Source organism: Cricetulus griseus, chromosome 2 (assembly GCF_003668045.3).
Source record: "Cricetulus griseus strain 17A/GY chromosome 2, alternate assembly CriGri-PICRH-1.0, whole genome shotgun sequence".
In the NCBI taxonomy this organism is placed as follows: domain Eukaryota; kingdom Metazoa; phylum Chordata; class Mammalia; order Rodentia; family Cricetidae; genus Cricetulus; species Cricetulus griseus.
Window position 1 is genome coordinate 344,108,593 of NC_048595.1, and position 14,348 is coordinate 344,122,940.

At 43.4% G+C, this 14,348-nt stretch overlaps 1 long non-coding RNA gene across 11 annotated transcripts in view; it reads right to left on the reverse strand.

Moving 5' to 3' along the window:
- Window positions 1-14,348, reverse strand: part of LOC103161680 — a 97,267-nt gene that overhangs the window by 34,653 nt on the left and 48,266 nt on the right. For 4 of the 11 annotated variants that reach the window (XR_003482432.2, XR_004768562.1, XR_004768564.1 and 1 more), the window contains one exon: window positions 5,303-7,221. The exons of 2 other annotated variants lie outside the window; for them this stretch is intronic. This is a non-coding gene — a long non-coding RNA (uncharacterized LOC103161680). Of the gene's footprint in view, window positions 1-5,302; window positions 7,222-11,831; window positions 12,340-14,348 lie in introns of those variants that run through there. 5 more of the 11 variants (XR_004768568.1, XR_003482437.2, XR_004768566.1 and 2 more) reach the window with 3 other exon arrangements.

Sequence of the window (14,348 nt, forward strand, 5' to 3'; positions counted from 1 at the left end):
AAATCAGCCAAAAATGGCTTTGTGACCTCTGGCACAGTGAAACAGCGCCACCTGTTGGTCAAGGACTCTCATGCTTATTTACTCTTTCCTCCAGTTTTTGGCGCTATTTATCAGAAAACACATCACATCACAGAAGCAAAGGACATAATGTGAATCTCATTGGCATTCTTTAGCAATAAAAACGTATCGATTATCTTACCGTAAGCTTGATGTGGCTTCAAAGGGCTGTCTCTAAAAGGGCAAAAAGCTTAAAAAAAGAAAGGAAGAAAGAAAGAAAGAAAGAAAGAAAGAAAGAAAGAAAGAAAGAAAGAAAGAAAGAAAACCATGTCCCTCCAACAATATTTATAACAACCACCCATTGATGGTTCAGTCTTTGGAGGCATTTGGGAGGAGACTGCGTTCTTCTGAGTGGGCATCATATTTTGAGAAAATGTCCAACTTCATTTAAAGTATTTTGAAGTCATACAAAATACAAATAAGACAAAGTAGACCAAATGTTAATAGGTAAAGACGTCTGCCTTCTGAACTAACCGAAGTGGGGGCTAGAATCTGCAGGGCTAAAATCTTCAGGGCCTTAGCAGACAGACCAGCCGCTGTCAGCAGCACCTCTTAGCAGTTTCATGGACTATCAGCTGTCTCTGTCTTTTGTTTATGCCCAGGAACCAGTGACTGAGTGGGAAACCCAGCCCCCCAGAAAGAGCTGGGCTGCACTGATACAGTCAACCATACCTGGCCGGCCTCAGAGCTGTAAATTAAACACGCTCAAGTGCCGGAACAAGGCTGCTGTGCAGTGTGTGTGTGTCTGGGGCTCAGTGTCTCAAGAATCTAGCCAGGTCTGGTTCATAATAGGATTCAATAAATACTTGTCTAGTGTAGAGTGGGGACAGGGTCAGGGTCAGGGTGGGCAGGCAGGGACCAAAGGCTTTCAGACCATAAGGAGTAGACTTCTGAGAGTTGTGTCACCTGTTGTGTCTTCTAGGGTGGGGATTGAGAAGCTTGCTCCTTATCCTGTTGTAAAAGTATATTTTAACCTGAGATTGGAAGTGCCATCTGTGCTCCTTTTTTTTTTATCTGTTTGCATGCTTGTTTTTGAGGGTGTCACAGTAAGACCTACTCTATTCTAGTTAATGAATACCCCAGTTCACGAAGCCATCATGGGGGGGGTGTGAAAACAGGAGAAAGGCAATCAATATTTGTAAATACTTTCTTATATTAATCAGGACTTTTTATGATACTAAGCAATCAAATTAAGGTACAAAAAATAGGGTTGTTTCATTGCTTTGTAACAATCTATATACACACGAAGTTGTTTATATATGTAAACTTACACTAGGTTTTTAAATATTAAAGTTTTGGGGGAAATTGCATGTTGCTAGCAAATAATTGTAGGACTCTCAGTATACTTCTTTAAAAATATTTTCCTTTATTTTTTGGGGGTGGGAGAGGTCAGAAAACAATTTGTGGGAGTTGGTTCTCTTCCTCTACTATGTGGATTCTGGGTATTAAACTTGGGCCCACAAGTTGGAAATTTACCTGCTGAACCATCACTCTGGCCCAGCACCCTCACCCTCCTTGTGAAGAGGAAATGGAATCTAAGAGTAGCAGAATATGAACACTTGACTTCAGGCCCAGTTCTTTCTCCACGTGGATTGTCCTACGTCCCCTGTCCTAGATAGAAGCCCCACCCCACCTAATGTGACAGCAAATGAATTTAAACAGGAAATGTGAATCTCCTCCTATTTAGAAGCAGGGGAAATTTTAGTGAATCTCTTCTGTGTGATATTAAATGTTTTCTGGATTAGTTCCTTGGCTCTCAAAGGACAATGACCGAAGCCCAGATGGCTGGCTCAGGCCTGCAGGGCAGGAGCTGGAGCTGCCTCTGGATGACAGGTCTGTAGTCTAACCACTGAGGCCCTGGGCTGGCACCTCAGTGCTCTGTCAGTTCTGATTGTGAAGATGATTCAAGATGATCCCTCCCCACCCCCCTGCCAAAAGAAGCCTGTCTGCCCAGCATGTGTGGTCTCTGGGGAATTTTTACTTGGCAATTACACTTTGTCTTCAAGGATAGATGTGGAAACTGAGGGAGAGAGAACAGGTAATCTCTGCAACTAAGCAGACTAAGCAGGAGAGAGAGGAGCTCTCTCTGTAGACCCTCTGTCATAAGATGGAACCATAGCATGGCTAATGTGGTCTAAAATGGCTTTTCAGAACTCAAGAAAAGTGGCCTCAACAGCCCTTGGAAAGTTCTTGTAGGAACACATGCACCTGACTAGAAGGTAGGCCTAAGGCGGGCCTCCCTTTGAATGCTGTCCCTACTTATACTGTTCTTCTCACTGCAGGTGCGAGTTAGGAATTGGATGTTTACACCGTCACCCAAGCACATGCTGAAATCCTAACAAACAGAGGCAGTGTGGGGCCATTCAGTAAAAGATTCTCCAGCTGGGTGTAGTGGTTGAATTTGGGAGGCAGAGGTAGGTGAGTCTCTCTCTGTGATTGCCCAGCTAGTTACATAGTGAGACCCTGTCTCAAAAGGGGGGGGGTGTCTTCAAAGATGCTTTGTGAGGGTACAAAGAAAAGTCAGTCACTTGCAATAGGAGGCAGGCCCTCATAATTGGACTAAGCTGGCACCCTTATCTGGGAATTCCAACGTCAAGATCTGTGAGAAATAAGTTTCTGTGGTTTCTAAGTCACTTAGACTGTGGTCTTCTGTTGTAGCTCCATAAGTTGACTAAGGGCCTGGTCAGCACCTTTCTTTTTCCTCAGCCCTCCTTTACTCTGCTTGGACTGTCTCCTCCTGTAGCAGCTTGGATCTCACTCCTGATGATGTAGTAGTATCTGTCTTCGGTGTATCTGGTAGGTTCCCAGCTGGCCCCACCTGCATATTGCTGGCCATGATCCTGCGCTGTGAGTGTGAAGTACACCTGTTCACACAGCGAGAAGAGCCCCCAGGTGGTTGTGAGGCTGCAAATGAGCAAATGTGCATGCATGCAGTTCACGAATGCACAAATGTAGAGGGGGCCTGTCGCCTACCAAGAAAGCCTTCGTGGGTAGCCTGCTCACTGGCTGGTGCTGGGATCTTCAGATCCTGGCTCTCTATTCTTCAATGCTCCATCTCTCTTCAGTGCTCTATCTATCTCCTGTGCTTCATCTATCTCCAGGGCTCAATCTCTCTCCACTGCTCCATCTCTGTCTAGTTTTCCATCTCTCTCCAGTGCTCCCTCTCCAGTGCTCCATCTTGGGTGCTCCATCTCTCTACAGTGCTCCGTCTCTCTCTAGTGCTCCTTTTCCAGAGCTCCACCTCCAGGGCTCCATCTCACCTGGCTCCGCACTTTTAGGTACCTCACTAAACATGACTGTAGCAAACCTTGCTCTTCCCACCCTCAGGTCTTAGCTTCAGACTGTTCCTTTAGTTTAAAGGCCTTTCTTTCTCATCCCTGATGGCAAGTCCTCCCTGTAGTCTACAGCAGATGCCATCTTCTCCAAAGAGCTCACTGTCCCCGCTGGCAGGTGCATACCTTGGAGTGGATATGGCATGGCTATGAAGGTCAGTCTACCGTTGTATTACTTTTCCCGGGGAGACATTAACAAACGTCTATTCACTCCAGAGAGAGCGCTGACAGCACAGCTAATAATTCCATCCAAGTCCAGCTTGAAGAACTGGTAAACTTATTGGGCTTATTTATAAGACTCTGCTGGCTCAGAATTCCCCTCTTTGCAGTTCCTGGCAACTAGGAATGTGGGCATGGTGGCTGGAGATCAAGAACCTACTTCAAAATCAGGAGATGGAAGAATTTGTTGTGCTTGGCAGAACATCAAGACAGAAGTTTCTTGTGTCCTTCATAACTGATGGCTGCCTATGCCAACACCGGGCTTAATCTTGAGATTTGCTTTACATGAGAGAGAATTAGGTTTACTTTACATGAGAGACAAAAACTTTTATATCATTATGTAAATATATATTATGTAAATAATATAATATATATAAATAAATAATTTGATACTGAAAACTAACTTTTGACACAGAAATTAAACTGTTAATAACAAGTTATTGAAGGTAAAGAACAGAGTAGGGGAGGGGTTACTTACAGGAATGGGGATGACCCCAAACAGTCTCATCACTGAAAAGTCTCATCCCAGCATGGGGAGTGACTTCCCAAAGCTGAGCATAAGTTCCCCTCCAGTTAACCTTGCCCCTCCTCTATAGTCTAGAACCTTCCAAGACCACATGCAGCAGGAGCAGAATTTCATGGAGCTGGAAGGAGGGTGTAGGAGGAGGGAGGGTTGGAGTAGGTGGAATGTTAGGTGAAGGCCATTAGACCTTCTTTCTATGATGGGAACTGGCCTGATCTCATTGAGGGTTGCCTGCAGGCAGTCACAGCTGCGCTGATTGAGATGGGAAAGGCTACGCCCATGCCTGGATACAGATGTTGCTCTCACCAACACTGGGAACCTGCATAAAAATACGTGGCTTTCTTTGTGTCTATTTTCTCAGATAAGAAACAAGGAGCCTAGAGTGTGAGCATGAGAGGAATCAGTGCATAGAACAGTACTGGAAAGTGCCTGTTTAGTGAAGTGGGCTAGATGGGTTCGGGAGTTTGCCTGGTTTCTCTAATGTTCCTCTGAAGCTCCTCTGTGGGCCTATGCTTCCTGTCCTCTGATGGAGTGCCAGGCAGATGCCATAACTCTACTGGTTACTTTTGGATAGCAGAAGAAGCAGACTGGTTAGTAACCCTGTAACTCTTATACAGTCAGCATTAAAACTGAAGTCCTACAAACTCCCTGTGCTCATTTGAATGAGAATGCCCCCTCGTGTGCACATATATTTAAATATTTGGTACCCAGCTCATGGACTTTTAGGAAAGATTAGGATGTGTGACCTTGTTGGTGGAGGTGTGTCACTGATGGTGGGCCTTGAGGTTTCAAAACCTCATGCTAGGCCAAATCTTGGTCCTTTGCCTTCAGCCTGCAGATCAGGATATAAACTCTCAGCTACTGCTCCAGCACCATGCCTGTCTGCTGCTGCCTCCATGGTTGCCCACTGTGAAGGTCATGAACTCACACTCTAATACTGTAAACAAGCCCCCAATTATACACTTTGTTTTATAAATTGCCTTGGTCATGGTGTCTCTTCACAGAAATACTCCTTTCTGTCTCTGGGTCACCTGTAATAGGAGTGGGGCCATGCCTGGATTTCTGTTCTACTGTGGTTCATCCTGCCAGAGCTGTGTGCCGGGGAGGTACATTAGTTGCCTGGGACTGCCATAAAAAACACCACAGGAGTAGCAAAAGAACAGACAGTTGGTTAGGGCTCCAACATATAAATTCCTGGGAAATACAACTCAGTCCACAGCAGCTGTACAATACAAGCTGTACAGCAGCTTGGTGTTACCCATTGTTTACACGCTGAGTGAGTGTTCTTGACCTTGATCCAAAAGAGTACAGGGGTATTTGGCACTTGCTGCTTTGCTTTTACTGTTGAAAGTCTCAACTGGTAAAGACAACAGGATTTATTGTATTTGTCTTCTGTATTAGTTCCCATCACTCTGATGAAACACTGGAGACAATTAATGTGTAAAAAGAAAGTGTTTATTTTGGCTCACAGTTCTAGAGATTCCAGTCCAAGGTGAAGTAGTCCTGTGGATTTGGGTGGCCCTGTGAGGCAGAAGGGATACTTGTCCTTGGTGATGGTGCCATGGAAGAGGAGATGCTCCAAACATGATTTTGGGATTTAATATTCCTTGTGTCTTGAGTAAACTGAATACATTGATTTGTAGAAAATGAAGGCAATAGTATTTCTTACATCTAGAGTTTAGGGACCCAGGGTCATTGCTATTCCTTCATTTAAAAAAATTTTTTTTTTTTCCTGATTCCTAGCTTCAAGAGAACAGGATAATTTTTTGAGAACACAATCGCCATCTAGTGGTTCAACCGTGTAACAGTGTTGGCATACACAGCTGAGAGAGTAGCATTTTTTATTTGGCTCTTTGGAAAATGCAGAAAAGCAGAGCTACACTACACAAACTAACTCAGATGTGAAGGATTCTACAGCATATAAATAGGGTATACATAAAGAGCTGGACTTTCTGAAATGAAGCAACGGAGGAGTGTTGCAATTCTATTGTCTCTCAGTCCCACTGGCATTCAAAAGCTATTAAATCAATTAATCAGTAGGACCATCATGAGGTAGTTAAAAAAAATGAAACAGCTCTCAAGTCATCACAGTATTAAGCAACTACTCCATCCCATGCCCATAATTCCCAGACAAGAATTGCTAGGAAATGAATACTAATGATGAGTTCAAACCTTTCTCTCTCATGTCCTCCAACATCTCAATTTTAGCTATTACACAGAATTCTGAAACAAAGAACAAAGGTCTAGTTTCCAGACTTCCCTTCTTAATGGCCTCTTCTGGCTCAGGGTTTTCTCCTCTGTAGCTCCTGGCAATTTGGAATGTGGACACGGTGTCTAAAGGTCAAGAACCTACTTCAAAATCAGGAGGTGGAAGAATTTGTTGTGCTTGGCAGAACATCAAGACAGAAGTTTCTTGTGTCCTTCATAACTGATGGCTGCCTATGCCGACACCAGGCTTAATCTCGAAATTTGCTTTACATGAGAGAGAATTAAATTTACTTTACATGAGAGACAGACTTTTATATCATTATGTCGCTATGTATGTGTATGTATATATATATATATATATATATATATCATTTGATACTGAAAACTAACTTTTGACACAGAAATTAAGTTGTTAATAACTGGTTATTGAAGGTGAAGAACAGAGCAGTGAAGACTCGATGCCATCACCAAAAATGCTGATGTTTATTATGCAGTTGTAAAATATTTTTAAGTTGTTACCTGCTGGGTGACATAAATTCTCTCTTGAGCTTGCCTGAGAGCCCAAGCAGCAGTGCCATGGCCTGCTGTAAGATCACCTCCATAGACAGCCTCGTGGCAGACAGGACCTGTCAGGATTCAGCCATTGTAGGCTACAAGGACTTGTCCTCCATTTTGGTGGTCGTCCCCCAGAAAGACCTTCATTGGTGTCCTGGTAGGTGAAGACTGGTCAAGTTTTTTATGAATGGGCTGACACTTGGGGATCAGAAATGTTCTGTGACCTGGTATTTGCTCTGCAGGATGGGAAATTTACAATAGATCTTAATATCACGAGCACAGGAGGAGCACCGCCTTCAACATCACTGTCACCATGATGCTAGTCTGCTGATGAGCAAAGAAGGTACCCATGTTAATTTGATCAACAAGAAATGCTATGAAATGGCCTCCCCCCTGCAGTGTCCCCAGTAATGACCTTATCTGTCCCTTCCCCCACACCTCCTTCAGCTGTTTTGCTCTTTCTTTCCACACACACACACACACACACACACACACACACACACACACACACACACCATTATTTTGGGGGCCATTACTCAATTTCCCTTATTGCTGCCCAAACCACATGGGCTGGTGGCTGAGGCTGGACACATACCTCCCTGACCCATACCCTCTCTTGTGTGTGTTTTGAATTTTTTTGTTTTGTTTTGAGTATTTTCTTTTCTGAATAAAACTGATTCCACTAGCAACAACACAAATAACTGAATAAATAAGTAAATTCTCTCTTGAGAAGTCTGCATCACTCCTCAGATGTAGGAAATCTCAATTTTGTTCTAAATATGTGTCGTTGGCTGCGCTCTGTGTGGCTGGGCAAATGAGGGTTCTCTTATGTTGCATTTAGAACCGTCTGCCAGGTCACAGAAGGCAGCCCACGGAAAACATCAGCCACGTGCTTTGGTTTGCACACGAGATCTGTCTATTCTGTTGAGGCCAGTCTTAAACTCATGGTCCCCTTGCCACCTCCTCCTGAGTTCTGGGGTCACAGGTATGCTGGCTAGCTTTTGTCAATTTGATACAAACCTAGACAAGGGAAGGAATCCCTTGAGATAAGGGAATCCCAACAGAGAATTGCCTCTATCAGATTGACCTGTGAGTAGATACATCTATGCAGATTTTCTTGATTTCTAGTTAATGTTCACTGTAGGCATTGTCACTCCTGGCCAGGTGGGCCTGGGTTGTTTAAGAAAGCCAGTTTAGTAAACCACAAAGAATAAGGCAGTAAACAGAGCTCCTCATTGGTTTCTGCTTCAGTTCCTGACTCGAGCTCTTGCCCTGGCTTTCTTCAATGACAGAGCATGATGTAGAAATGTAAGCCAAACAAACTCCTCCCAGAAGTCTCTGTTAGATCACAGTACTTATCACAGCAATAGAAAGCAAATGGAAAACATATATGTACCATGCCCCGCTGACAGTATACTTCCAAATTTTCCTCGGAGCCCTGATCTGTGAAGTGTGTGTGGGGGGTGATAAGAGAAAGAATTATGCAGTGGTGTTGCTTCAAGCTAAGACATATGGATAGACCTTGTCCCCTCAGAGCCGCTCTACTATCACCTGGGAACTCAGATGAACATAACACCCAGCCTGTGTTCCTGGAATCACTCAGAAAACATTTGGGAAAGCCTTTTGGAGAGTGAGAGCAGCTGTAAAAGAATAAGCTTATTAAATAGGCTCAACCCAACATAGCAGAATGGCGCTCAACTAGCTTTTGTTTTCGTTTGGATTGGTTTTGTTCGTTTTTTCTGTTCTGGGCCTAGTGGTCTCACACAAGCCACTCAGTTTGAAGCTGCTGCAGAAGTGTGAAACAGTGAAGAAAAGTTCCAAATATTAATTAATGATTCTGAAATAAACTTTTAGTGTTGTAAAGGTTTTTAAACATTATCTTATCCCCTTCTCCTTTTCAAAATTTTTTTCCTTTTCTTTTTTTATTAGAGTTTGGACCCCCAGGGTCACAAAGAAGTTGAAGAGCACTTCAAACCTATGTGAAAATGGCTGAAGTCAGCAGCAGAGTATTTCACCTGGGAGAATGACTGTGGCCTAGTGGTCTGGGGCAAATTCTCGGCAGTGCTACACAAGGATGTGGCTTAGGTATGTTTTTCAGCATCCACATGTCTCGGTAAGGCAACATTTGCACAGTGTCCTCTGTTGAAGGACAGCTGTTAATCTAGCAGAACCTGTGGAATCATCAAACCTTTTAAAGCTTCACTATCTAATTGAAGGAAAGCATTCTTCTACTTAATTTAGAATTTAGTTGAGCTATGAATTGCAGAATGTTTTTGCCCAGTGAAGGGATGGAGGCCAGTTTTTTGTGCAGTTCCCAAAGGTAAAACCTGGAGTCATGATAATGTCTCTAAGTACTTCAGTGACTTCTTCAAGAATGGTACTATGTTTTACCAAAGAAAACTCTCTGATGCTTAAAAAATACATTTTCTCCCTAAAAGCATCCCTGGTCTATTGCAGTAAAGTGAGGGTTGTTGCTAATCTTAACTGAAGGAAACATTATAGGACCATTTCCCACTTTGGTCTGAGATGTCTTATCTCCTCCATCCTCTGCCTAGCCCCCAATACTCCTTTTAAAAATTCATTCATCTATTTTATGTGTATGTGGGACTCTGTGTGTACTGCATTTCACAGTTACCCACAGAGGTCAAAAGACGACATCAGATCCCCTGTAATGGGAGTTACAGGTAATTGGGAGCTGCCTGACATGGGTGCTGCTAATTGAGCCCAGGTCCTCTTCAGGAACAGCAAGTGATCTTAAGCACGGAGTCATCTCTCCAGCTCTACAAACTCCCTTTCTATGGAGACCCTCTAGCTGGCAGCCAGGGCTGGATCACTGTCTAAAGAAGACACTTAACATTCACGGAGGAATCCTGAGGTTGGGAAAAAAGCTGTGTATATCCATTATCCTAGCACAGATCACTGCCTTCATTGTCCTCCTCATATCTCAAGGTCTTAGGCTACAGTTTTGAGAAAATGAAGGGCAAGGAGAAAAAGGGAAGTGATGGGGACATGCAGAGGAGGTAGAGTAGGAAAGCTACCATGGCTGGGAGAGGGAGGAGAGCCAGTACATCTTGAGCAGCCTAAGGATGTCAGGATTGGGAAATCAGGCTCTGAGTGACAAGGGAGCTGTCACAGGTGGTGGGGAAAAGCACCCTGACAAACGCCTCAAGCTTCTCTGATATTCTTCAGCCCTCCTTACAGTATGGCTCTCCTATAACGAGGTCACATGTAAAAAAGACTGTTGTTCCTAAGGGACCCAACAGAGGGCGCTGTTGCTCAACACAAGCTACACTCAAATCCAAAACCGTTTCTCAGTTGGGTAAAAAAAAAATTCCCTTGTCATCCCAATCTACGGAAATTCAGCTTTTGAGCAGATTGATTTTTCCCAGATTCCTGGTGAGCTGTGATGGGGATGTCTGTGTACAACAGAGTCTCTGCTGAGCACATGATGGGGCAGAGTGGATGTCCCCACTGTGGCTGACACCAAAGACACCAGAGGACAGTGTGCATGGATGGCACTATTTTACTGTACGTGGGGTGCATGTGAGTCTTGTATACAGGATGAGTGTGAGTCTTATACATACAATGTGTGTGAGTCTTGTACACAGGATGCACACTAGTCTTGTTTTAGGAGGCCCAACATGCAAACACTTTCACACATGTGAAAGAAATCTGGAAAGAAGGGCCAGGAATGAAGAGTGAAGGTTCTACTTCTCAGAAAAACAGAGAACACACACTTTTCACCCTGAGTGAAAAGTGCTATGGCTAGTCACCTTCACGGTGTCTTTTTCTGCTATTCTAGCCAAAACCCTTCAGGAAAAAGTGGCTGAACATGCCCAGAACTGGGTTATCTACTGTCTCTATACAGTAGGGTATGTTCATGAGTGGTCTTGCTCTGTTTTAACCTTCAAACATGTTCTCCATGAGTTTGGGTTAAATGTTTGGGCACATGTTTGGCACCTCTCCAGGGACCTACACCAAGCCTGCTCAGCACTATGCAGTCTAAACTAAATATGCCCCAGCGGTCTTCTTTACCTGCTCCATGTAAAAAACCCCTCTCCATGTTCTCCTGCTCTGGTTGTACTTATTGGCTTTACACCCATTAAGAAATCCTGATATTCAGTTATCCCCTGCCCAGGTCTTGACTGGGTAAGTTTTGATTTATCATAGATGATTCCATCAATTACTGGCATTCATGGCTGCCATAAACTAGCTGTCTAGAAATGTTTTTGACTCATAGCTACAGACTTAGAAAGCAATGAGAAAGTTCTCTAGCAGGTTGTTCATGCAGCACTAAATAATATTTAACTATTTTAACTATTTTAACACCTTACACAGAAATTCATGTAGAAATGGATTTTTGTGGCAGAAGCTACATAGTGGTAAAGGCAGTGTTCCAGCAGAGGAGGCCAAGGGGGCCACAGCAGGTGCCAATGTCCACGGAGGTGTTAATTCAGATTCACCCAGAAGAGGTGGCATGTCTTCCCTGTCAGTTCCAGACTGGGTTTGCTACAGAGCTGGAGAACAGCATGGTGAGCAGAAGTTTGAAGAAAGAGTTCAAACTCTAAATAACCCAAGTGCAGAGGCAGGGAACTTGGGGACCAGGCATAACTTAACGGCTGTGTTCTAGTCACTGTTCTATGGAGACACCATGACCACGGCAACTCTTATAAAAGAAAGCATTTGACTGGGGACTTGCTTACAGTTTTAGAGGCTTAGTCCCTTATCATGGTGGGGAACATGGTGGCATGTATGATACTGGAGCAGTAGCTGAGAGCTCAGGTGACTTTAGCTTGTGTGGGGCTGACATCAAACTACCCCACATGTGATATATCCCTGACCTGTTTTTTTTTTTTTTTAAGTTATTGTATTAACTTGAGGGAACAATCTTGGATATTGGCTAAGACGTGACATATTGAGCATAAAAAGAAAAAAAGTAATGTATAATGTTATTTATTTTATTATGGCAGTTATTCCGAATGAAAATCAGTATTTAATGCAATTTCCACTTCTTTCGAGGTTTTTATGTAAATACTTCATTACTTAAAATGTTGGTGATGGGCATTGATTTCTCATGCACAAATATGTACAACAAAGTAGATGCTAAATTATCAAACACATAAATGCCCTTGTTGTGTCTCTGAATGTATAATGAGCAACTGCAATGAACACTTGAATCCTATCTCTATCATAAAGATGACAAGAGAAAAATTCAGTAGGAATAATATTGTATATTGCTTATTCTTAATCCCACTAACAGACTTTATGTTCCACAGTCTCCTCACATGCAGTGTTCCGTGCACAGAAATCTTATGTTTGTTCCGAGAAAAGTATGCTGAGGGACTTCCAAGCCAAACTCTGGAATCTGGGTTTCCACTCTTTGCTGGCTGTATGTTCTTGGTATTGGAGTGTCTTACACCTTTCTTCCTTGTGGGTTTCAGAGTTCTGTATGTGGGAGGAAGTTAAGAAATGTATTCACAGGAAGTGAACAGTTAGAAGTTTAGCTTTCTGAGATACTGGAGGTGCTCATACTGGATTTAGTCTCTCAAGTTTAATTTCTTTTCTGGGTCTTTCAGCTACTCAATAAATCCGGTAGACCTGGGTCAGATTTGAATTCTGTCACGCTCAGCTTCTACTTTAGAGGCTGCCATAGTGTCTGTTTACCTTTTAAACATGTTGCAATGGCTTTGCTTGAAGGAGTGACACATTTGTAAAACCTTTTAGAAATGAGAGAGAACAAAACCCCCACTCCACCAACTGAATGGGCTCTTTGAAGATCATATAAGTAGAAGGGCAAACCTAGGAGATGTATTCACAGACATGGTCAGGTCCATCTCAAGTCTCCCGAAGGCCACCCTTTCTTTTTTCTCTCTCCCTGAGAAGAGGCCAGGGGTTCTCTTCACTAGACTGTTTACATGGAACAAGAGAGGCCTGATTTCCGACCCCATTTATTTTTTCTTACAGAAAACTGTTGTGCCCGAGTCACAAGGATCCCAAAGAGACCTGGGAGACAGACCACCAATGCAAATGCACAAGGTTGATTAAATTGTCTATCCTACCATGGGAGAGATCCTGTCTAGCAAGCTGATGCAGCAGCCTCCAAGGAGGCCCTGTCTACTGCTAGGTTTTAAAGTTACAGGATTACATCAGTAGGTACGGGTGGGTTTCTGATTGGTTGACATTTGGGAAACAATCAAGAAATTTCTCAAAGTCATATTTTGGCATGAAATACCTGTGTAACAATTATTCTCATTGGTCAGTGCTGAGATGAACATTCTGTGGTCTCTATGGCTTTGGCTTGTTACTTGTAGGTGGCCTGTTGTTCATAGATACCAATAGTTTTCAGAACTGTATCCTGGATACTACAGGGGAAGTTTTGGTCTCCCCTGGAGTTTCTTTTGTGTCCAAACAGTTCCCAGGAACCAAGTACCTAGTGGCGGGGGTGTGGGGGTGGGTGTGGGGTGACGGGGTGGGGGGTGGGGGGCAGAGGATCTGGAGTTTCGTTACAGGCCGACGCGGCTTTTCTGTAGCCTGTCATGGCTTCTAAAGCAGGGGCTGAGTGAGGGTCTGGTTCCTTCATTCCTAGAGGTAAAGCCTTTTAGTTTAGTTTAACCCTTTCAGAAACTTGTTTAACTTTTTCAACCACCTATTTTCCTTCAAGTTTATAAAGGAGCCTTCCTGCTGATTTCCTTTGTGAAGAATATTGGACCTAGACTACCAAGTGTCCTTGCTAGGATGGCAGTTGTGAATCCCTCGGCTCCCTTCCTGGCATACTAATGCAAATTAACCAGCATGCAAGAGCAGATCATGTGCTGAGGGTAAAGGTCAGAGGAACTTGCTCTTGACACCACAGTAGCCCTGGAGCAATGCCTTGTGGGACCGGTGTGCAACATGCTAGCTTTCTAACCCAAAAATCATACTTCTTTCTAAATCAGGTAATGCTCACAGGTTCCAGGGACTTGGGCATGTATCTTTGCAGACCTCTATTCAAGCCTTTCAAGCATACTGATGAATACCACAAACATCATTAATGTCAGGAAAAGAGCACACACACAATTTTTATTAGATAAAAACAACAACCTCTGAATTCCCTCCACCCGGTATTTTAGGCTGCAACTCTGATTCCTTCTCCATAGGAAAATACTGCAATTTTCTTTCAAAACAGTAGAGAGGAATTCAGTGTTTGTCCTCCCTTTCATGATTGATTTAAATGTGTGAACTGTGATCGACAGTTGGGACGAATAAGGTGTGTCAGTCCCACAGATTGACTGATTGTTTTCCTGAGTGTGTATCCAACAATCACAGAATTCAGGTCCATTTTATTTCATGTGGTTCTTATGTAAAGGGGGTAAGGGGTTTGTGGAGATAGCAGCTCTCTAATCTTAATGAGAAACCCTACCTCAAAAAATAATGTGAGGACTCTGGTGGTTTGAATGTAATTGGCCCCATAAGCT